This window comes from Vicugna pacos, chromosome 11 (genome assembly GCF_048564905.1).
Source record: "Vicugna pacos chromosome 11, VicPac4, whole genome shotgun sequence".
Taxonomy (NCBI): Eukaryota; Metazoa; Chordata; class Mammalia; order Artiodactyla; family Camelidae; genus Vicugna; species Vicugna pacos.
In genome coordinates, this window is record NC_132997.1 from 74,952,029 (window position 1) to 74,979,674 (window position 27,646).

General features: G+C 46.4%; 1 long non-coding RNA gene across 1 annotated transcript; it reads left to right on the forward strand.

Annotated features, from left to right (window-relative positions):
* The first annotated feature begins 232 nt into the window (after positions 1–232).
* LOC140699827 (uncharacterized) lies at positions 233–27,578 on the forward strand. The gene is made up of 3 exons (XR_012078073.1): positions 233–325; positions 22,242–22,335; positions 27,474–27,578. It is a non-coding gene; the product is annotated as an uncharacterized lncRNA (long non-coding RNA).
* Positions 27,579–27,646: the final 68 nt, after the last annotated feature.

Sequence of the window (27,646 nt, forward strand, 5' to 3'; positions counted from 1 at the left end):
CTCTATCTTACAAATGTGGAGACTGAAGTGATAGAGCCAAGACTTAAACCCAGATCTGTCTGATCTCCAAAGAGCTTTCAGTTCTCTAGTGCTGCCTAGGGAAGGTGGTTCTTTTACATAATCCCCAGAGGAAGAGCCCAGGCTGCAGGCACAGACTCAGGATGGCCTTAGGACTCATGCAGCCCCCTGGTATTAGGAAGTATCTGGGAATTCCAGTTCAGTGTTGGGGGACAGCGTGGCTTCATGAACATCGTGCCTTCAGCCCACTGACTTTTATCGCCAGCATATAATTTTCCAGGCTGAGTGAATCATCCTTGGCTGGCAGGTAAGCCTCTCTTCAGTTTTTCTTTTTTAGCTCCTCCTGAATTCTTGACAATGTTGAATCATTCCTTGGCAGAACATTGCCAATGTTGTGGCAGTTGGGACTACTGATGTGGGCCAAATGGCTTAGCTAGCTAACCTATAGGTTTTCTTTCAACACGGTGCAGAGTTTAACACTGTTCTAGGCAGTCTAGAAAGACTGGTGGCAGTTGTTTAATCTGGCAGAATGTTTTCCAAGTCTCAAGGGTGGGCAGAGGTAGTTGGAAGACAGAGGGGGGTATGTTTGCATATTTGCAAATGATGAAGTCTTTTAACGAGTCAAGCTGGGCTGCTTGAAATAAGACTCAGGCATGCACACTAATACACAAACACCCTGTGATGAAAAACTCTATTGTACAAACAGCTGTGTTTGCCTGTAAATGATGCAATTAAAATGGTGTTACATGTAAGTAGAGTGTGGCATAAGCTAGGGTCAGCTCTTTGAGAATTGGGAAGAGCTGCTGATGGGGTATGGTGTTTCAGAGGCACCTCAGAGGCTGTTCTTTCTCAGAGTTCCCCCCACCCGGTCCTACTTTGGGAGTCGTGATTTTCTACCATTGGCCGCTGGTAGGGTGTGCACCATTGGACCTTCTGTTAGAGAGCAAGGATATAAATATGTGATGAGAGAGTGGTGACCTATTAACACACGGGTGCACAATAACACTTCAGTCATTTTAGGTAGCCAGCTGATGACCTGGAAAAGCCAGGAGAATACAGGTGAGAATAAGGTATGGTTTGATGTGTCTGCTCAATATCTTTTTTCTAGACACAGGATCCTAATTTTTATTTGGGGAACCATCCCCCCTTTAATTTTTGTTCATGGAATTCCAGTGGGCATGTGATCTAGGCTTAGCCAATTGGAGCATTGCATTCTCTTGGCCACTGTAATTGGTCCAAGAATAGGCATGTGACTTGAATCAAGCCAATAGGAAGCCTATCCTAGACTTGTGCTGGAGCTATTGGGGTAGATTATATTCTTGGGGGTTGCTAAGCTATCCCCAAGGGTGTAAGGCTGAAGCATCTGGGTGGGGAGTGGAGGGCGTAATATAGAGAGAGGCTGTCTGAGAATAAAGGCAGAGGAAAGCAGAGTGGAGAGAAGAGAGTGACACATTCCTCAGGGCATCATTAGAGTTTCTGGATAAATTCATGCCTGAAGCTAGTTTACCCTTCATCTTTTAAGTTATATGATTCAACAAACTAGTAAATTCATCTCTCTGTCCCCCTCTTTTTTTTTTTTTTTGGCCTAAGCTGGTCACCTAAAACTGAATCTTGACTGCTATATTTTGTTTGTTTACTACTCTTTCTCTCCCACCATACTGTAAGCTTCCCAAAAGCAGAAACTATTGTCTTTTTCATATTTGCATCCTCAGTATCTAGCCAAGAGACTGCACGTTAAGTAAGCCAGTCCTGAACATGAAGATGGTCTGTTCTGCAGAGGCAGGCTGAGGACATATGCCTCTTTTCTAGGTCATTGTGCAAGGGGCTTGGGAAAAAAAAAATGTAAGAATGGCATATGAAGACGAGAATGGAAGTTGGTCCAAGAATGATCCATAGTGATCATCAACAAGGAGTGGGTGGTGTTGATGATCCAGAGATTAGATGAGGAAACAAATGGGGGTTGGAAATCCATGAAAAGCAATAATTCACACCTAGAAGTCAAAACTGGCAAACAAGTGGAGGTGACTAGATGGGTTTTGGAGGCAGGAGTCAATACCTGTAGTTTGGCATTTGATAGAGGTCAGCTCCATTCAAAGAGGGTGAGGTGGGATGGGTAGGGATGGAAACATTGGGTGCCTTCTGGGTTGAACCCAGAAGAGGTAACTGAGACAACATTTTCCATTTTCCCCTTTCTTCTGGAATATTTTAATTTGGTGATAGAAGTTTTTGGTGCCTCTCTCCCAACTCTGCCTTTTATAGAGGTGAATAATTAGAATGCAAGAGGCAATTTGTGGGCTTTATAAGCATTTCAGCATCTCCTAGATTATCCCATAATTACACAAGCACCAGAGAGCAGCCCCTCCCTAGGTGCCCCCTCTTCCAAAGTAAATCCAACTGGTGGTCCTTCTCATTCACCAACCAAAGGGATCATGCTACTTCTCAAACAGGCTCAGGACACCTGATATCCAAACACTGCTGAGCCAGGAGCCACTTACTCTTCCATTATCAGCCCCCTTAAACCTGTTCTTCGGTCTCTATCTCTGGATGTGACACTCCTGAACAAAGGCAAGGAAGGTGACTCCATGGTTTAGGTGAGCTGAACATTGACTAACCCTGAACCACCAGTATTGCTGGGGGTGATGGAACAGAGACCAATAATCCATGGTTCTGTTTAGAGTCATGTCCTAACTGCATTCTGTAGGAAAGGTTTTTCAGTCTCTTCCTTCTCTATCCTATGACTCCCCGAAGTCCTTACTGATATGGTACCCATCAGAAGCCACATGGAACAAGGTGTGTCAGCATAGTCTTCTTTTCCTACTTTCAGCTCTTGGGGCTCCTGGCCCCTTGGCCCCCATCTCCATGGTGCCTCTGTGGGAAAAGGCTCTGTGGAAGATTTAGAGGGTGTCATTAATGAGCCAGGAGACCTGGATTCTTTTCTAATTACAGCATTTTCCAGACCTTCACTGCTTGGCTTTGGGAAAGAGTCTTCCTTCTCTGAGCTTCAGTGGCCTGTTGATTCTATAACTCTGGAAACTGATCAAGTGAATCTCCCCCCACCCCTTTCTTTCTGCTGAGAAAGCTGAGCCCTTGGCCTCCAAGTCTGGGTCTTTCTTGCCTTGTGAGCTGCTTACAGTCTCTTTGGGTTGACCCTTGCTCTGTATGCATACCTTCTCAACCACACTTTCCAGTAGGTGCCTGGAGTTTTTGTTGGGAAATCCAAAGTTGGCAATAACTATAGAGGAGATCGAAATTCCGGGCCACCAGAGTCCAACAGAGGTTTCAATAAATGAAACTTCAATGTTTAAAAGATTCAAGTCCAATTCCTTCAGAAAAGTTCCTGAAAATAAAGATTATCTACTTAAATGCCCTAAGATAGCATTTACGAAAAAGGCACTTTGCTGGGAAATCAATCTTAATGTTGCCTTTCACAATTCCAAATCCCTTAAGCTCTATTAAGCAGTGGCCCTTTAACCTTTCCTTGGGTCTCCACTCACCAGCACCCTCCCCAGGTGGACCCATTTCTGCTTGGTTGTTTTTTGTTTTTTTGTTCTTTTCTGTAATGAGAGTTATGAGAAAACTGAGGATTAGCCATGTACAGCCACCCTGCCCTGAGCAGTGGTGTCAGGAAGGAGCCTGGTCGTTTGGTTCCCAGCTGTGAGCAATTACAGACAGGAGGAAAGGTAGTGAGAGGAACGCAAAACCTCCAGCTCAAATCCCAAACTTTGGGATTTTTCTCTCGAAACTCTTATGCAGAGTGAGCTTTTAGAATCCTTTGCCTACCACTCCTGCACATGTTTCTGATTTTCCTTTTTCCAAGGAAAAGAAAGTAAAACCTTCTTACTGTCTTTGGATCAATTTTTTTGGAAGGTAGCTTAGAAGCTGGGAAAATATCAAGTGACAATGTGAACAATATTCCTTCCTTATCTTACATCAGTTTTCTTTTCACTACAGCGGTATTTATGTCCATCTGAAAAAATAGTAAGACATACATGTGGGAGGCATATTATTTATTTATTCTATAACTTTCCCTTAGTTGTCATGCAGGACTTGGGGGTCCCTTATAATAATTCTGGGGCTCTACTAGGGTACATTGCCTGCAGATTGGAAAATGCTATTCTAGAACAAAAAAAGTATTGATAGCATATACTGAGTGTTTCCTGTATGTCTGTCCCTATGCTAAGTGCCAAGTGCTTTACATACATTCCATTTCATTCTCATGACAACCTTATAAAATACATACTTGTAGCCTCAGTTTTATAGATGAGGAAACATAGGCTTAGAGAGGTAAAATAATTCACTCAAGCCCACACAGTAGCAAGTGTCAGAGTTAAGATCTAGACCCATTTTTTTTTCCTGTTTATTCACATCTTTTTTTTTTAAGTATAGTCAGTTGCAATGTGTTAATTTCTGGTGTGCAGTATAATGTCTTAGTCATATATATATATATATACATATATTTGTTTTCATATTCTTTTTCATTAAAAGTTATTACAAGATATTGAATATAGTTCCCTGTGCTACAGAAGAGATTTGTTTTTTTAAAATCATTTTTATATATAGTAGTTAACATTTGCAAATCTCAAACTCCCAAATTTATCCTTTCCCACCCCTTTTCCATGGTAACCATAAAATTGTTTACTATGTGTACAAGATTGTTTCTTTTGTAGATGAGTTCATTAGTGTCCTTTTTTCTTTTTTCGTTTTAGATTTAGCTTCTACATATAAGCACATATTTTTTAAATTGAAGTATAGTCAGTTTACAATGTTGTGTTAATTTCTGATGTACAGCATAGTGATTCAGATATATATATATATATATATTCCTTTCCATATTCTTTTTCATTATAGACTGTTACAAGGTATTGAATATTGTTCCTTGTGCTATTCAGTAGGACCTAGTTTATCTGTTTTATGTGAGGTGGGAGTTCGGGATTTGCAGACCCACATATTTCTGATTTCAAACTCATGTGGTTAATCACAGAACTAGAATTTGACATATACTGCTGTATATCCTTTATAACTGGCTACTTCGAATTTAGCTCTTCGTATCTTCTGTAGATTCTGGCACTTAGAAAAAGCTCAATAAATGCTTTTTAATTAATTGATTAGTGGTGAGGGTTTAAATTTAAAAAAATTTTTTTTGATTCCTATGATTTTACTACTTGCTTCCAAGTAGTGACATTTTAACCTGTTTGAGTATAGGCTATTGGAGATCTTGGATGGCTTTTATTGACAGCTATCATTTTAAGTTTTGGATCCCAAATCAAGAATTAATGATAGATATCAGAGAATGAACTGAACTTGGAGTCCTGACTTTTGACCTAATTAGGGAGCTTTATGAAGACTATTTTGTTTACAAACCATGAGTCATCAATCCTATTTCCCAGGGCATTCAGCTAAGCTTCATCACCATCCTCATCACTGCCATTATCATTACCATAATCATTATCATTAGTATGTATTTACAGAGCTTTTTATTCTTGTAAGAAATTTTTCTAAATCCTAAGGATAGATATATAGAGGTCTGATATATGTCCTACCCTTGAAGAGCTTCCAATCCAATAGGGAAATCAGGGAAAGCTTCAGTGTGGAGGTGCACGTAGCCTGGGCCTTTAGGAGAAAGTTGTTAGGAGGAAAGAAAGGGCAGAGTTTGGACTCGTAATATTCTAGACAAAGGGACCAGCGTGAGCAAAGGCAGAGATGTGGAAGTGCATTTTTAAAGAAATCCACATTTAATGAAACGTAAGCAATAGAATTAAGGATGTTTAAATGTTGTAACCTACCTGGAATATGTTTTATGTGGTGTGAGGTAAGAATCTGACTTTATTTTTCTCCATATGGATGGTTAATTGTCCCAGCACAATTAATTGCCAATTCTTTCCCCAATAATTAAAAATAACCCCTCACTCTTATAACAAATTTCCTCAAGTCCTTGGATCTCATTCTGGATTCTGTTCCTTTTCCTTGTCCTCTTCATCTGTCCCTGAGCCAGTAGCACATTATTTAAATTCATATAGCTCTGTAATATGTCTTGACATCTGGTAGGAGAATCCTTGGTTCCTTTTCAAAACAGTTACGGCTATTCTCACACATTGACTCCTCTGTCTGAATCCTAGAAGTTGGTAATCAAATTCCCAAGAAATCATAGGGGGCCATGAAGGGAGTGCCATGAGGCATAGAAGGAATGTAATGGGCCATGAGGTTGGTAACATAGTTTGAAGGTCAAATAATGGAGGCTTAGATTGTCCAGCTAAGACATGCAGAACCCACAGCACTTCTGGGCATTTTTAAAGAAGCTGAGCTAACTTCTTGTGTCCTGGCCCCTCCACTAAGAAATTTGTCTGCCATGCCTTGCACGTGGACTGCCACAGACCAGCCAGAACACCCATGTCCTCTGAGCCAGCATGGTGGGCTGGAGGGAGAGCACTCAGCCTGTGTTGGAAAGGCAAAGAAACGCTTGTCCATCTCGCCTATTCAGAACTCAGAAGCGACCTGAATCTGAAACCCCAAGGCAACTCCTTTCTCTCTGCCTTGGTCTTTTCACTGCCTCTACCCCTTTTCACATGCAGCCCTCCCTGGCTGCCATCTGTCACAGTTACAGATGATTGGACAAGGATAAGAAGAGAGAATCAGCCGCCCGTTGTGTCTTCCCCTGAGGACTAATGTCAGCCCTGGTTCAGAAATCACGGGAAGCAACCCTGGCCTTTGGGTGAGGGGAGGGAGCATGAGGGCCCTTCGGACAAGCCTCTGAGGACAGGCTGCCCTCTCATCCATCCCATTCCATTAGCTGCAAGACAGAGACATGTGCACTGGGAAGTTTCCCTCCTCTGCTTGCCTCTCTGGTTTTCCTTCTTTGGTTTTTATTTATTTCTTCATTCAACAAGCATTTATTGAATACTTGCTGTGTGTCAGGTCCTGGGTAAACAATGTGAACGAAACAGACTTGGTTTCTGTTCTCATGGAGTTTATAGTCTGGTGGGGGTGACAGCCAGCAGCTAACAAACATACACATACTTTTTTTCTCCTCTGCCCTCCTCTACTCCAGGCACAGCTCTCCCTCAGAAAGCCTCTACCAGAAATGTGTAGAGAGAGGTGGGGGTGACATATCCCTACAAAAGGACTCTAGGCATGCCAGGCTGGTAGCAGTAGAGGAGAAAAATCTATGTGTAAAGGGCAGTCTGAAGGGTCTTGAAAATCTTTCTTGGGTTCCCATTTTTCTGATCCTACCAGGTGATTCCTGTCTCTATTTTTTGAGGGTCAGCTAAATGTCTTGTGTCTGAATTGACATCCCCCGCTGAATGACATGAATTGTAGGAGGATGGAGAAGTTTTTCTGCCCTATGCAAGGGAGGGGAGAATGGTAAATACATTCTATATCCAAAGGTGATGGGGAGGAGGACAGAATATTCTGATAGAGGAATCATGGCTTACCAGAGGCAATCTGCAAAACACATCCTCCCCAGAGGGGTTCCTGGGGTTGATGGCCATAATGTGATATGGATGATTGAAATTCTGGGCCAGCTCTGCAGCCAGACTAATCTGAGAACAAGGAATACATGAAAAAGAGAAAGAGCAGTGGGGTGGCCCTGAACGCAAAGCACAGGCAATCTCATGGAGAAGATGGAGGGGAAAGGAGCAATGTGTACCTACAACAAGGAGTGCCAGAGGGCTGTAGATCAGAGGGAAAAGTAGGAAGAACTTTGGGCTGGTCACCAGAACTCCAAAGATGAAAACATTTTCATATTTGAATATAGGGGCTGGGCATGTGTTGAAAAACAAATCACAAACCAGAAGTGTGGCCTTGGGAGGGTCATTAGGCATCAATCTCTACATTTATAAATAAATAAGTTGTGGTGGGTTGGGGCGCTGAGAGTGGAATTTAGTGGTCTCTTAAAGTTTTTCACTTTTGAAATAATGTGATTTTGTTTTAAGCCTATACCATGTGCTAGAAATTGTAGAGGAAAGGGTTTTGGTTTGGTTTGGTTTTAGTTTACTTATGAGAGTCTATAGGCAATAGCTATCTTTCTAGGAACTTGCATAAGTTTTATTGGATGAATGAATGAATGACAGAGGCCAAAAATGAAACATATGAAAAGTTCCCTCTTACCAAGGAACCTACTTCCAGGTTGAAGAGACCAGGTAATACACCTGAAATAGTTAAAGAAGTCTGCTAGACAACTTATCTACTCCCTGCTTCTTGAGTACCGTGGACAGCTCTATGGTGCTGAATGTAGAGCTATAATGAGGTGCACTTTCTAATTCAGTGTTCACTGACTCATTCACCCCACAAACATTCACTGAGGGCTGATTATGTGTAGGCAGCAACTAGATAGAGTAGGGAAGAAGAAGTCTTCGAGTATTTTAAAGTCAAAAATAACCTTAGGGGAAATTACCAAAAACTATTACAGCATAGGTTTCCAAGAAAAACGGAAGAAAATACAAAAGAAAGACAGTTTTAGTTTGGAAAGTTGAATCCAGAAAGAGTAGGAAACTTTTCATAATAGGTACCATTTATTGAGTGCTTACTATAAACCAGGCTCTGAAAATACATTCTTTCTAAATTGTTCTGTAAGACAGGAGCCAGAGAAGGTATGGGTCCAAAAATCACATGGCTTATAAGTAGGAGCATGATCAAGACCCATGCCTGTTTCCTTCTAAAAGCTGGGATCTTACTCGATTCTCATGACTCTCGCTCTAAGACCACTATGGGAAGAAGGAACATTCTAGTCTGCACACAGCTTCCTTGAGCTTATGAGGCAAAGACCAGCTCCTTTGCTCCCCTTCCTCCTCTCTGTCTCCTTGCCATCTTGGCCCTGGGATAGCACCAACTGGTGGTGAGAGGGAGCAGAGTCCCCAGAATTATTTGAGATGTGTGAGGGGTATTAGACAGAGATCTTTCAGTAGAGTAATAGTTTCTCAACTGAAATAAGCCTAATGAAAAAGTTAGGTAATTAGCTCACAAGACTAGGAAGTCTAGGTTTAAGTATAGATCTAACTTCAGATATGCTCACTCAGTGGCAGGGGATAGAGGTGGTGGAGGGGAGGAGGAAGGGATGTTTATCACACGAGGTGATCATAACTCTGCCCCTTCTTCCAGCTCCTTTTCTTTGCTTTGCTTTAGTCTGAAGACAGGACCTCATTTGATGACAAAATGGATGCCAGGAGTCCCAGAATCACACCCTCTCTGATTTGCAATACCAGCAGAAAAGTACCTTCCCTCTCCCACTTCCCATGCATCAATCACAGATAAGATTCTGATTGGCCCTGCTTAGGTCATGTGCACATAATCTTATTGATCTGCCTGGCTTCACCTATTGGGAGTAGAAGGGCAAACAGGGCATGAGAATGATGGTTCAAATGGTGTCATCTGAAGTGAGGGAGGACCTTCCTAAAGAGCCAGAAGAAGGATGATGGGGAATCAGGTTGTCCAATAAAAATGTTAGGTAGAAACACACAGCCCCAGGCAGTTAGGTCAGGGGGGGTCTCTAAGAGGGAAGCAGGAAGGCTATGGGAAACGTGGCTCAGGAAGGGTAAGCAGCCCAGCTCAGTGGGCTCTTTGGGACAATAAGCAGTTCTGGTTCTTGTTTTCATCTGCAGAGCTCACCTTTCTAAGGCAGAAGATGAATTCTAGCCACAAAAACAATGACCCGTGTCCTTACCTAGTTCTCTGCAGTTTACCATAGGCTGTCTTACCATCTTCTCCTCAGAGCCTCCTAACAATCTGACAGGTATTAGGGGCACATGCTTCTTCTCTATTTAACTGGTGAGGAAACTGAGGCTCTGAGATGCTAAGTAATTTGTCCAAGGTCACTCATTTAGTTAAGTTGCAGAGTCGTGACTGTCAACCGACTCTCCAGCATACAGAATTAATTAAAGGCCTTTGGAAAAAAGAAATCCAACATGAACAGGATTGGTAAGTGTTGAGGAGAAATCTCATTGGCCAGACAATAAACTGCAGAGGGAACAGATCTGCCAGTTGGAAAGGCAAAAACAAGAAGCTTGGCCCGATTACCCAAGAAGAGAACAAAGAAATAGCCAGAATTTATAGGTGTGAGAAGAGAAAAATCAAAGAAAGAAATGAGATGCAACCTGCAAAACACATAAAGGGAAATAGAAAAACATTCTTTAAAATACACTAGGAACAAAAGGAAGATAAGGGGGAATGTTTCTTCCTAATAGATGATGAGGGAAAGCTGATAATAGATGACAACAGAAATGCATAGGTTTTTAATGCTTTATTCCTCGGGTGGCTGGAACAAACTGCATACAGGCTAGAAGGCAAGGAAAACAGCTAGAGTGAAAGGTGAAGGGAAAGAGGCTGCGTGGAGCTAAAGAACTGGCATCACAGGGACCAGGAGCCAAGACTATCAAAGCTGGAGGGACCCTAGATGTCATCCCACCCCAGCCCTTACTTTACAAACAATGAAACTGAGTATCAGCTGTGGGGTTGGGGAGTGAGCTGCCCAAGGTCACCCAGTTGGTATTAGAAGATCTAGACTGTAACTTTTGGTTCAGTGGGATTTTCTGGCACCCTTGGGAGATGGAGAGAAGGAGATAGACAGTGATGGATAAACCAAGACATACACAATCTAGTATGAGAATTAGGCAGATGGGCAAATAACCTTGATCGAAGGTACTTGGGGAGAATGAGAGATACAAGGTAAGGAGGAAACTGCCTTGGCATCAAGGTTCAAGTCTGGCCATTGCTCTGGCCTCCAGTCTTCTTCCAGTCTGGTTTCTCAGGGTCTCAGGGTCTCAGACTCCATCAGAGCTGAGGGTCCCTATATCATTGACCATTGTCAGGTCCTCAGATGCTACCTGTCTTCTTTTGTCAGTTTAATCAGTATTCTATGGCCACAATAATGCTGTCTAACAAACCACCCCAATATTTAGACGCTTAAAACAATAAGCATGTATTTAGTTTGCTGTGGTTCAATGGTAGAGGCTGGGCTCAGCTGGAAGCTTTTCCTGTTGTGGCTGTATTGTTCCACATTTGTGGGGTGGTTGGTCTGCTGTTGGCTGACCTAGGGTGGCCACAACTAGATGGCTTGGGTTACTGGGATGAATGAGATGACTCAGCTCTCTGTCAAGTGTCTACATAGAGCATGTTAAGCCCAGACATGTTCTCATGACCTGGCAGAGGTAACTGTCCACAAGCCCAAGCACACAAGGAATGGAAACACACAGGTGCTTTTCAAGTTTCTGCTTGCAATCATGTTTCCTAACATTTTGTTGGCCAAAACAAATTACATGGCCAAGTCCAGAGTCAGAGTGGGCAGGACTATAAAATTACAGGGTAGAAGATGTAATTCAGCAAATAGCTGGAGCTATTAGCACAATCAATTTACCACCAGGCCTCCATTCTCAGGGTCTTTGGCTCTGTTGCCATCCTCAACTTCTCACCATCTTGGTCCTGCTGAGTGAGCTGTTTCTCTGGCTCCCAGCTCTCATGGCTGAGAGTTCTCTGCTGCCTGGGGTCCCACAGCCCATGAGAAAGATCTAGAGGTCCTAGCGGAGAATAAGTTGACCTCAAACCAGAAATCAGTACTGCTGTAGAAAGCAATGACAATGCGGCGATGCAACAACAGAGGGAAATTGAACATAGAGGCGTCTTTTTCTATGTGTGCTGGAGGCCACAGGCCTGGAGAGGAAAATTACCAGGTCATTGCTCCATCCCTGGGGGACTGTGAGCCTGAAATGATGTCCTTCTTAACAATATACTTTTTCATCTTCTGAAGGAGCTAAGTGCTTGGTAAACCAGCCAAACCATTGTGCCCACCATTTAGTCAACTCAATATACATTATTCTAGTTCCCTCCATGTTCCAGGCAACAAGCTAGGTGCCAAGGATGCAGAAATGAATAAGAGGAGGTTCCTGTTAAAAAAGTAAGAGTAGAGGTGAGGTCGGGAGGCAGACATGTGACTGAGTCTAATACAGGCAGCCTGTGGCTTGTGCTTAAAACAGTGATGTAAGCAAAGCGCTGATAATTAATTCTGATGTCGGAGCTCCCAGAAGTCCTCATGGAGGAGGTGGCATTTGAGCTTCTCCTTATGTGCAATCCACGTTGGAAGAAGTAAGCTAAATCAAGGGATTTATGGAGGCATCATCTGCAGACTTTGGCAGGAGAAGGGTGGAGAGTAGATTGGGGAGAGGAGAATGTTCTAGACCGAGAATGTGATTAAATCTGGAGGTGCCTTGGGCAGGGAGGAGGATCTCCTAACACCCTGGATGTCTAAGCACCCACACAGGACATAACCAGATACACTGATTTAATTCAAAAATAAGTGGAGCTGGAGCCACCATGCAGAGGACGGGAGAAACTACTTTGGTAAGGGGTGGGGAGAGTCAGTAATGGGGAGGTGAGCGAAGAGGCAGTTACAAGCCTGCAGGAGGAAGAGGGAGGTTTCAGACAATGCTGCTCTTTTGAAAGGGTGAAGCAGGCCAATGCCGCAAAGGCAGGGAAAGCTCCGGTGTTGGAGGGACAGTGCGCTGATGAGCTGCTTGGTCAGTGAAGCAAGGAAAGGAGCTGGGATGGCAGCTGAAAGATCCATGGGGTCAGAGGAGGAGAGAAGCAGTCAGCAGCCTGGGAATTCTTAGCTCCCACCTACACTGCTCTGCCTGAGCCTGGGGCTAGGGATGAGGGGGCCACAGGCTTGCCAGGACCTGCACAGAGGGGTTGTGGGCCACAGCGTGGGAAGCGATCAGACTAACGCACACAGCTGAGCTTCTGAGGCAGTGTGGCTGACCAAGTGCAGGCGGCTTACTGAGCAGGTATCACAGACACAGGGAACAGGTGTGAGCCCGACCCCACAAATGGCCCCCCGGCTTCCTCCCTTAGAGCCTGCCTTCTCTTTCTTCCTCTCCTCCCTTCTTCCTCCCTCTCATCCTCCCTCTCATCCTCACTATCATTTCCCTTCCTTTCAATAAAAATTTATTAAGCGTTTATTACCTTTGCACTAGGCTTTTTTCTGCATAGAGGTTTAGAGATCCTTTTAAAGAGGAAACACTCAGGCTCAGTAATAGTTACACTAGCCTGGCTCCCCGCCCAGCGTCTTTGCAAGACCCTGGCTACACCCTGCATAGCTGGGCGGGGTAAACCTGGTTGGCTGCTCTATTCTTACACCCACTCCCCCACTTGATGACACACTGCTCACGGGGATTCCAGGTAGGGCTCTAGAGTTCTTGGGTAGAGTCCTCTTCCTCCACAAGCCTATTTTCTTCCCAGCCATAATTATCTGTCTTCCTACTGTCAATCTTACCTTCTCTCCAAGGCTGCTTTAGCTTACTTCCTGTCCTCACACAGTGCTGAAAGCTGGAGAGAGCGGCTGGGAGGTTACTGATACTAATTATAGCCACCACTTACTGAAGTTATAATGTCAGGCATTAAGTTAAACAAGTAACTTGATTTAATCCTTGCAACAAGTTGGTAAGATAGATATTATTCCTTCCATTTTTCAGATGAGCACACTGAGGGTCAGAGAGGTTAAGTTAACTTGTCCAAGGTCACACAGCTACTAAGTGGCCGAACTCATATTCCATTCCAGGCCTACCTGATTTTGAACCTGTGCTAATAAACACCACTTTAGATGGAGCCATTTAGTATTTAAACAAAGCCTCATAGGTTGTGTCCCACCTGGGATGAGAGAGCAGATGACCCCTTCCCTTTGGACCCATCTCCCCTCCACAGCCCTCCCTGAGTGAAGCCACCTTCAGTTCCAGCACCACCCACACCCTTAACATGTCCAGCATAACTGTATTGCCTACATGGTGGGGGGGGTGATTTCACTGCCAGCTTTTCAGAGCGAGGGGAGCAGAGGTAATTTGGCAGCAAAAAGGACAGAGCTCAGACACATAGAACACCCGAGGACAAGGACAAGCGAGGGAGTTGGTTCCATTTTTCAATCCTGGTGACTGAATTGGCAGGACAAGGTAACCAAGCGTTGCCAAAGCTAGTCCATCAGCCTCCTGCACTCTCCTGTCCGGCAGGGGCTGAAGCTTCCATCCTCATCTAAGCTGGTTGATGTCCCAGGGGTGGCTGCTCGCTCCCGTCATGAGTCTATGTCTGCTGCCAACTCTCCTTCCAAAGCCCTCGATTTCCTTCCCTGATAAACCAGAGATGATGATAACCATGATATGTACAACAATTTAACACTTAAGATGCGTTTTCACAGGCGTCCTCTCATCTCCACCTTAGTAATGGGGCCCTTTTCCAAGAGTGCTCTGTGGCCCCGAAAGGCCTGAACTGCATTCTGAAGTGCTGTTGCCCATCTCTTTGCCTAGATTCAAATCTTCATCTGTCTACTTAGCCAAGTTTGAACCCCAAACCCCAGCTCCTGCCTCAGGATACGTAGACTCACTCTCCTGTTACCTGGGAGGGAAGTGGTGTTACCCGTATTTAAGATCAGGAGAAACTGAGGCCCAAAGAGATTATGTCCTGAGTGAGGGCACACAGCTACAAAGTGGAGAAGACAAGATTTAAACACAGGGCTCTCTCTACTGCCTTGTACTGTCTCCAGGCCTGCAGGGGGGCAATGTTTGAACTGGGCCGTGGTACACAAGCAGGATTTTGATGGCAAAGGTGGGTGTGTGAAAGGCATGAAGGTGGGACAATGTGTGGCAAGCACAGCTGGAGGACAAATGGGGCTGGGACCTTGTGAGGACCTGGGGCCCCACTTCGAGGTCCTTTCCTGCCATAACCTTGAACCTCATTCCAGACATGGCCAAGAGGGAGACACTGCGATCTGAAGGTGTGGAGTAGAATCATCTAATCTGGGTTTTAAGGTAGGTGGAATTTCTGAGGGAAATATCTGACACTCCAAGGAAACGGCTGGCACCAGTTCTTGGAGAATCAGATGAAAGAATTAAAGTTGAATCTGGTGATTTTGTCCAGTGAGAATATCACTGGAGCTGGGGTGAGTCTGAGGCTTCTTGGTCCACTCTAGGGGAGGCATCTGAAGACTTGTATGTCCCAGGCAGCACTTGAGGCTGGCTCTGGGGATGCAGTTCCTGCCTGGGCCAGGGCAGGGGGCCTCAGGGCTGTCTCTTGGATGGGTTCACAGGGTTTCCATTGGCTGGTCCCAAGGACCAGGTAGCAGGACTTTAAGAAAGAGCCATGCAGGTGAGAAAAATTACTGTCAGGCATCGTGTCCCATGGAGGCAGGCGCCCATGGATTTGGGGAATGGGTCCAGGGCTCTGGGGGTAGTGCGGGGTGGACTCTGGCAGCATGGGGCCTGGTCTCTCATGATCTCCAAGGATCAGGGGGAGGGGCTCTGTCTTTCAACATGAGATCCTTTGAAGGAGGAGACTCAACAGACCCCAGGCTTCTAGTCCCTTGGAAGAGGTTATGGCTGAGTCTCCCAGGCCAGGACTATGCCTCTGGGATCAGGCTCCTGAGCTTCAGTTAGACAGTCACTCCAGTGCAGGCAGGTTCTTGGCTGGGGAGCTGAAGGCAGTTTTGGCTTCTCTCCAAAAGTTGCCCCATGCCTGCTTCCCCACCCCACCTCCAATCCCAGCCTCCTGGCTCACTTCACTCCATCTGCACTGGCTGCTTTCCTTGCTTTAGTGCCCCATTCGCCTCCCTGTGGGGGACTCACGCAGTCTCGCCCACTTGTCCACTTCCCCTCGTTACTCGTACTTGTCCTTCAGTCCTTTGGGTGTTGGTTGAGACCCACTTCTGGGGGACTCACCTGACCCCCCAGATTGGGGTTAGGCTCCCTGCCCTGATCTCATTGGTCCCTGTACATCTTTATCGTAGCATCTTCTCCCAGTTTGCAATGTACAGGTTTTTGTGTGTGTGTGGTTTTGTTTTGTGTCTGTCTCCTCCACTGGGCCGCAGGCTTCCTGAGGGCAGCAGCTGTGCCCACTGTGCTTGCTATTGTCGCCTGTGCCTGGCCACCTGGGCACTCAGAAGGGTAAGCTCTCTGGGCTCAACGCTTCCTGCCATTGTGCCAAATCAGCCATGAGACTGCGCTGCACCCTCATATTAGCCTCAGACCTGGGAGTCTGGTGGGGCCAGGGGCTCAGGCATCAGTGGGCCGCCACAGCCCATGGTCAAGTATCAAGATCCCTCTGCAGGCTTTGGAGTCATTTCAGGGCATTCTAGGTGCAGCTACCCAATCACTTAAGAGACTATTTTTCTTAAGCACATTTCTACCACGGTTGCCCTCCAACCAACCAAAATCTCTTTTTTGCCGAATTTCTCCAGTAACATCATCCAATCAGAATGCTGTAAGGTGTTGCTGTGATTATTGTCAAGATTGTTGAGAGGCTCAGAGTTTTCCAAGCAACTCTAGAGCCTTTCTTTTATTTGATACCAAGACCTATGAGGTAGGAAGGGCAAAAATTATCATCCCCATTTGACTGGAGGGGAAAACGAGACTTAGACAGTGATGTGACTTGCCCTGGTCACAGGTTCATATGAGAGAGCAATTCTGGAACCTTGGCTGTCTGACTCCTGGGGGCAGAGCCCTTTTCCCTGTATCCATGATGCCATCCCTGGAAGTGCTCATCATTGGGACAGACCTCTCTCTCTCTCTTGTCCTCGGGCTCCCAGCTCAGTTTGCCTCTGAGTCCAGGGCAGCTGTTGTAAGAGGGACAGGGAGAGAGATACTCCATTTGCAAACTTTGGTCCACCCAAAGTGAAACTGACTCCTGGTGGGGCACCCCCACGTGCCAGGCACAGTGCTAGGGTTGCCATCCTTGTACTCCTTCCTGTCTGCCGTCTTTGTTACTCCTTCAACAATCCCATGAGATAGGGCTGGTGCTGGAAAACTATTTTGCAGAGGAGAAAACTGATAATCAGAGAGGGTGAGTGGCTTGCCTAAGGTCATACCATTGATAGCACAGCTGGGATTCAACTCCTTGTCTATTAGATTCCAAAGCCCATGGGCTTCCCACACTCCTACATTGCTTTTCATTACCATGTTCTCTGGGAAGAGCCCTCGAGAAAGATGGAATTATAAATGCTGGGTAACCATTGTCTTTTACTGGAGGCAGGAATCACCTGCTCTGGGAGATGTGATTCGGTCCTTCATCCTCTCGACAGGTTTGCTGATGAACTGAACGAGGAGGATTCTTCCCCAGCTGTTACCCATCTCTTTCTGTACCGAGCAGGCTGTACCCAGAGACCAGAAAGTTTATTTAGAAGCTTCAAGAGTGTCTGCCCCACAAAAAGATACAAGCAAGTGGCGAGGCATTTGTCAAAGGTAAAAAACAGGAGAGGAAAACAAAGAGAAGTCAGTGGGAGCAGGGAGAGGAAACAGGAGTCAAGGGGATGGTGGACGACAGAGAAAGACAGAATGACTCAGGAAGAGGGATGGGTGCCCTGGGGGAGGGGTTGGGAACAGGACTGGATTGTTGAGCTGCAATTTGTGAAGTTTACAGATAAATCTTGGTCCTTTCAGCAAAGCTTATCTGTAATGGGCTCGGCTCGCTGAGGCCCCGTCTCCTGTAGACATAAATCATTTTCTAATTTATAACATGAATAATTGATTTTGCCTCTGTAGCCTCAACAATAAATCTCCCGATCACGCATGCATAAGAAAATAATAATAATGAAAGCGATCAGGATATGCTGCCATCGATTAACTGTGAGAGGGGCCACTTGACTCGCAATTCATGGTTTAAGTATTCCAGGTGGCACCGGGCCCACAAGCCACTTCTGCCCCTTGCCCCTGGGTTCTGCCTGTCACTAGTGGAGAGTGGAGGAGAGTGGGGAGAGGACTGAGAGGGGAGGGAAGGCCGGATCTGGCCATGGCTGGCCACAGATGGGATCAATTCAAATGTTTCCTCAATGGTCATTATTCACTTACCAGCTATTTAGTGAGCATCTCCTACCTGGAAGGTCCCCTGTCAGATGTTGTCCAGGGAGAAGCAAGACCTGGTATTTGTCTTCAAGGAGCTTATGATTCCTTTAAAGGGCAAAGTGTGGAATAAATGATTTGGTGTTCAGGAGGGTTTGAAGGGGAAAGAGGCTTTCACTGTTCTGTTGTGGTCATCTTCAGGCTAGGAACCCTGAGTCCTCCCTGACTTCTCCCCCTGGGTCCTGCAGATCCTGTCTGCACAGGCCCTGGAATCCATCTGCACCCCTCTGTTCTCCACTACAGCCTTGGTCAGGGCTCTGTCATCTCTCTCCTGGCATCGCAATGACCTCCCAAGTGGCTGTCTTGCATCTTCTTGCCCCATACCCATCCATTCTCTTGTGGCTGGAGACATCTTTAGCGTGACAGGTGGGCTTTTCCACAGATCCTCAGCTTCAATGCCTCCTTCTCTGCCCCCAGCCTCCCCAGCTTCATCTGCCAGGACTCTGCTCCTCCCTGAGCTCAAGCCATATTCAACTTTTAAAAAAATGTCTAAGGGAGTCTTGTTCCTCTTTCCAGCCTCAGAACTTTTCCACGAGTCCTCTTGGCCTGGAGTGCTCTTCCTCCCCACCCTAGTACCTCCTTTCCCATCCTTTAGGTCCCAGCTGAAATACCACCACTCCATCAGACCAGGTAAAATGTCCCTGATAAGCACTCCTGCCACACCTGGCACTTCTCCTTCACCTCACATGTGACACAGGTATTTTGCTGTTCAATGTTTTTTTTTTTTCCTGTTGATGATAAAGTTAAAGAGGCCAAGATCCATATCTTCTTTGTCTGCCACTGTTTCCTCAGGATGCAGCCTAGTGCCTTGCACATAGTAGGTGCTCAATAAATGCTTGTTGAACGAACAAATAAATGATCTTCCTGCCTCTAACCTATTTCCTCTCTGGATCATTTTATACAGAATCATTGTGTGTGTGTGTATGAACGACATAGCTGGATTATTCTGTTCAAAAACTATCATTAGTTGCCAATACCTGTGTGTGATGTCCAAATATCCCAGCCCAACCCTGACAGCAGCAACTGTCCTACTCGGTTGTTCCAATGTCCTGTCTCATGAGTCCTCTCGGTGGGCTCTCTGCTCACTTCCTGGAATACTACTCATCCTCCATAACTTGGCTCAGATGCCAACTCTAGCTTAGCCCTGATTTCCTTGCTTAAAACCCTCCAATGCTTCCCCTTTGCTACTGGATGGAAGGGGAGGCATTGAGGAGTTTTAAGTGGAAGAGTGATGCGGGCAGATTTGGGTTTGGGGTTGATTGTTCTGAAAACTTTGTGGGGGATGAGTCTGAGGGGGAGGGGACTGAAGGGGACAGGCCTTTCACTCTGACCATGACCCTAGCCCAGCACCTCAGATCCACAGAGCCAGGGTCTGCTCAGAGCCTCCCAGAGGTTCACCACCAGACTTAGATTTATACCTAGTTGATGCCAAGGCTTCTGCCATTCTATGTACTCAGTTATGCTGCTGATTCGGCCCCTGGGACAGTGGTTTCCCAGCTCCCTGGATTCCTGGCCTGAATCCCAGGGTCTCCCTTACAATGGAACCTAAAAATAGAAGCTGCTTCTAAAGCATAAGGGAAGAGGCAAAGAACCCAGGCAGGGTTTGAATAGACAGACATCTGGAGGGCTCTCTGGGGAGCATGGGGATGGGCCCAGGAGGCTCTGAGTGTGAGAGGGAGCAGAGGCCAGGCCTCCCGGCAGGAGACACAGTGTCCCTGATGGCATTTGGGAAAGGCCTGGCCTCCCTCCCCTCCCCTGCTCACGACATCTCTCCCTTGCCCAGTGCTCTGTCCTCATCCCCAGGGAGGGTTCGCACAGCCATCGAACTAACAGAAACATCAGAGAGCGCTAAGGAGCCATCAAACCAAAGCTGAACAGTGGGGAAGGAGATGGGATGCAGTCGGCAGGGGAGGGTGGGGCGCAGGGTATCTGAAGTGAAGGACCACTATCTCAGCAACACACAACTCTTTCTGGATAACAGTCTGTGGACATCATTGCTTCCACCCAAAGGTCACTGAAAATGCCCTAGATGGGCCCATGTGCCAAGAAGACTCTATCACAAAGGCCTTGGAAGGCTTCAATTCTGACATATGATCCCAGACAAATTACCTTACTGAATCATAATTTCCTGATATTTACAATGATTTTTTTAAACAGTAGGGCTTTTATTAAAAAAAAAGAAGGTATAATTCACATATAATAAATCACACAAATCTTCAGTGTACAGTTGATGAATTTTTATATACGCGTTCACCCATGTAACATCACCCAAATCAAGATACAGAACATTGCTAGTGATCCACAGGGTTCCCTCTGGCTCATTCTCAGTCAGGACCACCCACCTACCCATCCCTGCCCCACCAAGGAGAACCACTATTTCTGATTTCTATCATTATAAATAAGGTAGATGGTTTGTTTTTGAAATTTACATAAAATCATATAGTATGTGCTCTTTGGTATCTGGATTCTTTCCCTTGGAGAAAAGGTCTTGTAGGGATCAATGAAATAGTCTATATCAGAGTACCTAGTGTGATACCTGGCACACTGTAGGTACTCCATGAATATCCAAGGAGGCAGGGAGTGGTTTGAATCAGAAAGAACCTGGCTTGGAAACCAGTTCAATACCTCGCCAGATTTGAGACATTCTGAGCCTCAACCTTTCCATTTGTCGAAGGAGATAATAATTGCTACCTCACAGGGTTGTCATAGCCATTAAATGAGATAAATAAGGTGTAGTGCCTGAACAGCAAGTGCCTGATAAATGTCCATCTTGTGCTCCTCCCAACTGTGGTTTTGAAACCAAAGCCCCAGACTGAGAGAGCCGGTTACTTTGCTATATGCCAATGGTTTTCAAATTGCATTTCTTGGAGCCTCAGATCTCTGCAGTCATGAATCAGAGGCTGAGGGAAAGGAGCAGAAGAACAGGGGAAGGAGAAAACTTAGCAGATGGGACTGGGGTTTCCTACCCCAGGTCAGCCAGAGCAGCTCTGCTGTCATCTGCTTGATAAGTTGGAGGATGGCATTTACAAGAAGTGTTCTGCTTCTGCAAAGGATTTGCAAACCACTATTTTATGCTGTAACCACGGAGTATTGCCCACCATGCCAGCCAGATGTTGTATAAAGGGGAGAACAAATGAGAACATATCCATGCTAATTGGTTACACCTTCCTGAAAACCTCTCTGGACAAATGTCCTACACTTCAGCACAAGGACACTGTAAGATGCCACTAGAAATGAATGAAGTCATTTCTTTTTTATTTTATTCAAGTATAAATTGCTTTCAGGGGATATCTACACTTCTATTTATTTTATGAGATGTAATATAAGAATCAAGTTAAATTTTAACAGAAAAGCTTTCATGATTCTATCACTTTAATATGGCAACTGTGGAACCCATTAAAAAAAAAAAGCCACTATGAGTATCTGTTGTTTTTGTCTGACAAGCAAGCATTTACCCCTCTTCTGGTACCAGCATCTCATTTTTCTTTTGTGGAACCACCCCTTTCCCACTTTTGGTGCATATGGGATAAATCTGGTTTCAAGAATGCACATACAACCCAGAACTGGTAACTCAGGAATTCAACCCCTTGACCATGGTGATTGTTTAGGGAAGAGTGTCACACAAGCCAGACCAATGATAGTCCATCCTGCTGCTTTTGTTGAAACTGATGGGGAAGTGAAATTCTCTTTTCCACTGGATTTGAATTGAGTGGCAGGGGCCACCATGTTTGGAAGTTCTGCTTGAGAGTGAAAAGAAAGCACAGGAAAAGACCTGAGAGGTCAAGAAAGGCCAGGTCTTGAATATATTATTTCAGCCCCTGGATCCAGCTATGCCTGAAACAAGCACTAATTGTGGGTGTTTCAATCACTGAGACAATAATTGCTTCCCTCTTAAGGATTTCAAGTTCTGCTTAATATACAAGTAGAGCGAAGCTTAATCATGTAAATGCATTTCCCTTCAAAGCTGTCACCCTGGGAAGCAACACTTATTCTAAAGTAGTTTTTAGAACTGCTCATTGAGACAACCCTTAGTACCAATACAACAATGAAGTCATCTCCTTACTTGATGTCATTGTGAGGGAGAGGAGTATTCTGTTTGATCATTTAGTTTGTTCACAAGACTTACTTCTGACTGACCATATCCAAAACTCAAATCTACCCTCAGAGGATGGAGACTTGTTGACTAGGATTCCAGCTGAAAATGGGTTGCAGGTACACTTCTGAAATAGTGTTTTGCTTTTCAAGGTGAATGGGAAAAAATTATTTGCATAGGTGAATTGTTCTCTGAAATAGCAACCTCACTACCTTTTGTCATACCTCAAAATAAGAGCAGCGCTTGTTTTCCTGGCTTCTTTTACTCAGAACCATGTGGATTCCATCTCCCCCTGGTCCCTGTGAGAGGACTTCCTTCCTCCTGATGAGGGGACTCTGCACAAATAAGAAGATGAAGGCAAACGTAAGTTCAGAATAAGGCTTTTTTGTGAAGCCATGTGGGTTAGGATCCAGAACACTAATGGAATCACCAGGAGGTAGGGCCGAGGATGAATCTTGGGATCTAGGTAGGGACAGGTGGGGCCAACAGGAAGCAAGATGAGGAACATGGGAGGGGAGGATTAAGCAAAGGCAATTGCTCATCAGGGGCATGCTGAAACCAGTTGAGACCAGAGGAGATCCCTAGCAGAGGAATGAGGACCTGGCTCTGCTGGCATCTCTTCCTCCAGCTGACAGTAAGTTATGCATCAGCCCCAAGTACACAGTTCATACTCCCTGCAGGGTCCTTGTCAGTGCATTCACGACCTGAAGGGAGAGCCCGGAGGGACTCCAAGGCTCCTGGCTTCCGAGCTCTGCCCAAGAAGAGGTATCTCACCTCGAGGAGAGGTTTACTGCATCCAGGGAATTTCATCCTCCTGAGCAGTTGGACGGGCCCTGGAGATAATAAAGAAAGAAGGTTAACAGAGTGAATCTGCAAAGCCTTTAATACACAGCATTAAAGGGTAATGGGAAAATCGATGGGACTATACAACAGGGTCACCCCAACTGCCAGCAGTGCTGTCATTAATGGGACAATTGGTGCTCTAGCCACTGCAGGGTTGCCGGGCAGGGCAGCAGAACTGGGGCCCCAGCCTGACCTCGGCAGAGCTCAGATGGCTTCATGAACTCTGGGGCTTCCCACTTGGATCAGAACACTGGGGGATGACCTTCTTCTCTCCCGTGGACACACCCCACTCTCCTCACCCTGGCCAAGTGACTTAATAATAGCTACCAAGTATTGATCACTTTCTATGGGCTGGGCTCTAGCCTAAGAGCTTTCTGAATTGTTGCATTTAATCCTTAAAACAACTCTATAAATTAGCTACTATAACTGTAGTTTCCATTTCACACGTAAGTACAGTAAGATCCAGAGAGACACGTGTGCCCTGGATCATCTAGCTGGGAGAGAGATGGGTGGATGAGCACAGATCCTAGGATGTGAGAGCTGGTAAGGGTCTCACGGGACATCTGGACAGACCCGTCTGGACAGAGAAGTGGAGGGACTTGCCCTGATTCACACAGCTGCTCAGTCGAAAATGTGCAGTTATAAAGCAGGCGTCCTACCTGTTAGTCCTGTGCTCTTTGTCCCCATTATATCATTTGATCATTTCCATCTACAAAGCCCACACTCCACTGGCTTTGGACCGCAGAGTCATTCATTGTAATTAAAGAGATGGTCATTTAGGAATTGTTTCAATTCAGTGCAAAGTTACTAAAGCCTCTGACTGTGTTCCGGGGGAGGAGATGCTGCAGAGTAAGGGGTCTGGTTATTGTTCTTCACCAGCAACAGCATCTGGCTGGGGAGAGGCAACCACACAGACCTTAGGCTAATTCTAAGACAACAATTAAGTAAGTGTGAGGGTGTGTGATGCCGACCGTGCGTGCCGAGCATCCGGGAATTCAAGGTGAAAGAGAAGGCTTCGTGGAGGCCAGGAGTTCAGAACTGGGCTGTTGAAGGAAGGAAGGATTGGGATTAAAGAAAATGAGAGGGAGGGCTTGTTTGCTGGCAGAAACTGCAGAAGCAAAGGCCAAGTGGCTGGAAAGAACATGGTATCATATGTTGGACCTACGGGAAAGAGAATTTGTGCTGCTGAAGCAGGGAAACGTGGGCTAGGGTGGCAGGGGACTTTAGACTCAGCGTGGAAGGCATTGCGGAGCCAAGGTAGATGGTTAAGCAAGGTAGTTTGAGGTGACAGCAGTGGATTTAGGAAGATGCAACTGACACCAGCCATGCAGGAATGCTGGAAGGCCAAAGGTCTGAGTTCTAGCTAGGAAGGTAAAGGAAGTCTTCCAGGCATGAAGTAGCGGTGGTAGTGGGGGCTGGTGTGAAGCCCAGAGAGGCTGCCATGGAGGGATCACCAGGGTTTGGTATAAGGGCTGAAGGAGACGAGGCATCAAATGGAACCTCCACATACAGCCTTGAGAGATCCAGAGAATGGTGACAAAGCGGGTAATTTGGGAACTGAGTTCAGGGGTGTGGGGTGGTGAAAGAAGGGAGAGTTATTTGGGCTGAGGGTTATCAGGCCAAACAGAAGCAGGCCCAAGGGAAGGGAAACAATTGGGGAACAGGCCTTTTCTCTTGAAGACCCTTTCCTGCTGAACTTCTTATGGGTAAAGAAGTTTCCATAAAAGAAATTTCCCAAGCGGAGTGTGTGGAGTGGGGTCTCGGGCATTGGATAGGGGGACTGTCAGCTCAGGCCTGGGCACCTGCTCTGCCTTCACTGGCCTGGAGCCCTGGGCAAGTCATGTCATGGAAGTGACGGGAATGAGACCCAGCTCACAGCGCGGGGTCAGGGGATTAGATGAGGGGCTCATGAAGCACTTACCCAGGTTCTTTACACATACGCTCAGTATGTTAGCTACTGTGACCACAAAACCAACTTCGACTTATCATACAATCCAAGTTCCCAAATGACCGAAATGGCTGAGCATTTGCACATGTGGATTGCGGGAAAAAGGTAGAATTGGATGGAAAGCTCTTGGATGGGGCTAGCAGGACAGTTGGAGGCAGCAACCTGTCCAAGCTCACCCCTGAGTTTCTTCAAGAGTGACTGACGGCCCCCTGCCTGGATCTCCCAGGAGCCTGATGGAAACAGCCATTCCCTGGCCCTTTGCAGACCTGGAAGCTCAGGCACGGGGCAGGAACTATGTTTTTATTAACGTAACTGAAGTCTGAGATTCTAAACCAAATTGAGGCCTGAGAACCATATTTTCTCTGCTAACATGAATCTTCTTAGCAAGATCTCCGGCCCATGTGATCACCATCAATGTGACGGGGAGCTCACTCCCTCGCTGGCCAGCCCATCCAATGCATTGGAGGAAATGTCCTGTTCATAAGGTTCCTCCTGGCTTCATGATTCAGAGAAATGAGAGGCCGAGAGAAGAAAGTGGGGGAAGGGGGCCTGGCAGCAAAGAAGACAAGGAGACGAGGAAAGGCCCAAGCAGGGGGGCGGACAGTGGGCACCGCCAGGGGAGGAGAAGCGGCCAGCTCTGGCAGTCGCACTGGGTTATTAAAGGGAAGAAGAATGAGCCTCTGTATCTCAGCGGAGCAGGGCAAGAGTCATCAGCAGCTGTTATTAAAATCCTTTCCTCCCCAGTGAAAGACACTTATCACTCTTCATCAGCAATGCACTCTTTTTGAAAAGGAAAATCAACTTTACAGGTGGGGACTGTCCTTTCACTCCTCCTGTGACAGAATCCGAGGCTGCCTCCTGGCAGCCCCCAAATTGGTGTGGGGCTCACAGAGCACCCCCAAATGGCAGGAGAGGGACTTTGGACCCTCAGCATCTTGGCACTGCGTTCAAAAGGGAGCTCTCTCCCCATTGGCGGCAGGGAACATGTAGGTGGCAGCAGCACCTGGATGCTCTGGGTGCCAGGGGTGACACTGCTGCAGAGGGCCTCTGAATCCATAAACAAGAAACCATTTGGGAGCAGCTCTGCTGCTTGGGGGGGGGGGAGCAGGGCCTGATTGAGCCCCAGCCTCCCTGCTGGCGTCCCTGCATCTGCTCTCTCCTCCCCGCTTCAGTCCCCCATCCTCCCAGAGGCGTCTCTCTGAGCACGTTGCTCCCTTGCTGACAAACACTCCACTGCAGCAGAAATCCATCCACACACCTTATCCCAGGCTCTTGGCTCAAGGCTGTTCCCAGACTGGCCCCAAATGACCCCTCTCCCCACCTCTCCCTGCCGGGCTGCAGGCTGCAGCACTAGTCACTGTTCCCCAATCCCACGCTGCTTTTGTGGCTTCCCTGCTTTTGGTTAAGACAGGTACTCTGCCTGTAACGCCTTTCTCGTTCTTCTCTGCCAGGTCATCTGTTTAATGACCCATCTCAAATGTGCCCTCCTCTGGGAAGTCCTCCCTGACCTCTCCGGAAGAACTAATGATTTCCTCCTCCAGGTTCCCATAGCAGGCATGCTACTGTTTTAACAATGGCCACACTGTATTCTAATTGGTTGTAATCCCTTGTTCATACCTGTCTCTCCTCATTACAGGGAGTTGTAGCAGGAAGGGGAGGAGGGCTGTATCTTTCTCCTCTTTGTACTTCCCGCAGAACTAGTCATAGTTCTTAATAAAAACATGTGCTAGCTAGCATGTGCTGACAGCTTATTCAGCACTCTGAAGGTCGTTTGTATCCATTATTTCATGTGATCCTCCAGGTTAGTAAACCCATTTCACAGATGAGGAAACTGAAACTTGGGAGAAGAGAAGTGATCTGTCGAAGGACACATGGCTAGCACATGCCAGAGCAGGGATTAAAAACCCTGATAGCCTGAGATCACTAAAGGTTTGTTGACTGACTGAATGACCTGCCTCCACAACCTCTGGTGCCAGCAGCCCCTTAAGTAGACTGGCAGGGGGACCTGTGGTGGTGTCTAACTCCGAGCTAGATCCCACCCATCCACTCCCTTCCCCATCTCTGTGAGCTCAGGCTTTCTTTGTCTCCAGGGCATCACACCATTTGCTCTGAAGTCCTTTATCCATTTTCTTCTGGACAAGGTAAGGCCTTGGAGAAAGTTCTTTGTCACCTTCCCAGAATGAGCCCCCATCACTCCATGGCTCTCATTCTCCCCAGTCAACAGCTCCCTTGGCCGTGTCTCCCCACCCGCCTCCCACTCACAGCTACACAGGCAGTATTTCAGTTTCTGTCTCCTGCAATTCAGTCCCTGGTGCTCCTCTGGCCTCAGGCTAAGCCCTGGAAAACAGGTCCGCGTTCTTGTTTCTTCCCCAGGTTTGGGGTAATTCTGGCGGGAGACAGAGCCCCCAGCAGTCATCACAGCTTCTTCCTTCACTGGGGGATTCAGGAGGAGCATCCCTCTTCTTTAGCCTCAATTTTCAAGACTAACTCCGATTTTACAACTTATAAACTTTCTGAGAATAGCTGCTGAGTTTTTCTCACCGCTATAGGCGCCACCATCCCTAGTCCAGTGCTGTGCACCTAGTTGATGTCCAGTAAATGGTGAATGAATGACTCTACAGAAAACACCAAGAATGCTCCATGAATACACTCTCCATTATAAAATAACCTATCCCTGCATCAATCTTTTTGTCACTCCTTCTGGTTCTAGAAAGATGCTGTCTCCCCTCCTCTCCAAACCTGGCCCCTGCATCTCTGCTGTGCCCTGACGACCTCCCCTCCGTGTGCTTCTGGGGCTCTTGTACGCAAAATGGACCTCACTTTAAAAGACCAACAGAATTCATCTCACTTCCACGTGCATGTAACAAAAGGTAACTGAACACC